A 2,404-nucleotide genomic window follows, 5' to 3' on the forward strand; every position below is an offset into this window, starting at 1 on the left:
AGAATTTTAATTTTGTTTATAAAGATTATAATGATCTTGAAGAAAAATAAATTGTTGATAACAATGATGCTGATGAAAGCAATAATTGAAAATGATAATGGCAATACTACAAATAATATCAATTGTTATCTTGAGCATAAATGCAACATATTGATAACAGCAATAACAACAAAACCAGAACAGTAATAACGATAACATAATGACAATAACAGCAGTGTGAAAAAAGTGACGATGCATTTAATAATAACAATAATAACGGCGATATATTGATAACATGAAAGCGGCTCAAAGTGATGATGGAAATGATAATTATTGCAATGATAATCATGGCATTCATTGAACCGATATCAATTCTTACAATGATAATGACAGTACGAATGATCAGGGGATGACTAATCTTTGGATCACTGAATATATTATATTTCGCTAACGCTGTTATTATCAAAAACCCTTTTAATTAATATCTTTATCACCACTATCATCATCACCATCACTATTTATGTTGATAATATCACCGATTTGATTATCCCCGTCGCTATAACAATAATAACAATGATAATATAATTTCTTGGAAAATCTATGCATTATATTCTATCGCGTTATTATCTTTGCAATATCTGGGCTATGTTTCAATAATATCATAATAGATACTCTAATGTTTGTAGTTGTTTTCGTTGTCATAATAAATGGAAATATTATTATATTCAACATAGCGCGTGTATGTGTGTATTTTCTTTGTGTTAATCTCTCTATCTATTTATCTATCGCACAATAGTTTCACTTTTGGTTATTGATGTAATAGAACGGAAGTTTGATAATAAATATAGTATATCATCTATCACAAGACACTCCGTAATATCTATCGGCGTTACATTTCATACTAAGAAACAGAATAATCTTACGCCGATAAAAAGCATAAAGAGAGAAAACAGAAAAAATATTCAAAACGGAAAATAAATAAATATAAATATAGATATATAAGAAGAAGAAAAAAAAACACCCTGCCGTTAACCACAGATTTGGTTCCGTTCAACTCTCGATGTCGATTTCTTCGCTTAAAGACAAAACTATCACTGAACACTCGATGGCCACAGATGTAAAAGAAGGAAGACCGGAGAGCGTGTGTACTCACCCCTACGTGTGCTACACCGGAATCACTGTATATGTTGCACTTTGTTCATTACGGACGCTGAACACTTCTTGAACACGTGGACTCGCGAGTTACAATATAACACTCCACTTGGTCAAACTCGGAGTCTGTCACTGGCGCCACCAGCGTGCGTGCGTGCGTGCGTGCGTGTGTGCAGCCGACCGTTATCTGATCACGCTCTGATGTCTGATGTTCACGTATGACACACCGGTGCTCGCGCTGTTCTGACACGAGTTCACTGTCAATACTGGCGTCGACAATTAGAGTCCATTTATTTATCCAAAATGCCCAACTCACACAAGATCTGCGCTGGGCGGCACTCCCGGCATTTTGCACATCCACGCCCCGCCCTCTCGGAGCTCCTCGGCCAATCACGACGGGGATGGTCGTACGGGCTGAAATTTAATGGCCCGCGGACCAATAGGCGCACTTGGCTCCGCCCATTGGTTGCGACAGTAGCGAGTAGTGGCTGACGGTCAGATAGTTACCGAGATGACGCGGAGGAGAAGTGTCCTCATTCGCTCAGCTCCTGACACAATGATTTATTGATGTGCATCTTGGCGCTGATATGATCCCATCTCAAGATCACCATACATGTCACCCGCCTCTTGGTATACAGAGTGTGTGCGTGTATGTCTACATTAGTAAAGGAATATTTGTGGATGAAAATAAAATAATATTCTGTTTTCAATATCATTTTTCACATACAGTATCGACATGTATGAAAGATAAAGTATATTACAGATCATTCACAATAGAAATATGTATACAAATATTGTATTCACATATGCCATTAGCATATCCTTGTAAATATACAGTTGATTGTATTATCCTGAACTCAAGAATACACTATACATACATACTATAGGCCTATAAAACATTTATGCGATAAAAGTTTTCGAATATATTTTCAAAGGTCTAACCAAAACTTTATCTACTACCTACTTATCTAATCTTCATGTTTTTACTATCTATCTGTCTGTCAGCCATATATATACCCATATTTGTTTATCTATCTTCCTAATTGCAAATGCAACAACTCAAACTATATTCAAACATAGATTCATTTTTCATATGTGAATATAACGACAACCAATCTATGTTTATCTATCTGTCGTATATGATTATATGTCGATACCAATCAGTCAGTCTATCTATCTATCTCTATCTGTCTGCTTAGCCATTCATCTCTCTACCCGTTTTCCTATGTGCGTATCTATCTATCTGTTTATGGCTGTCTATTTCATTATCTCG

General features: G+C 35.9%; 1 protein-coding gene across 1 annotated transcript in view; it reads right to left on the reverse strand.

Moving 5' to 3' along the window:
• LOC122257020 (uncharacterized) overlaps positions 1-1,388 on the reverse strand; it is a 90,715-nt gene extending 89,327 nt beyond the window's left edge. Inside the window, exon 1 of the mRNA XM_086533576.1 lies at positions 1,133-1,388. The gene's annotated coding sequence lies outside the window, so the exon portion shown is untranslated. The remainder of the gene's footprint in view (positions 1-1,132) is intronic.
• Positions 1,389-2,404: the final 1,016 nt, after the last annotated feature.

The sequence above is a fragment of the Penaeus japonicus genome, unplaced genomic scaffold (genome assembly GCF_977035675.1).
Source record: "Penaeus japonicus unplaced genomic scaffold, GWHDUDI00000001_assembly GWHDUDI00000039, whole genome shotgun sequence".
NCBI classification, from domain to species: Eukaryota; Metazoa; Arthropoda; class Malacostraca; order Decapoda; family Penaeidae; genus Penaeus; species Penaeus japonicus.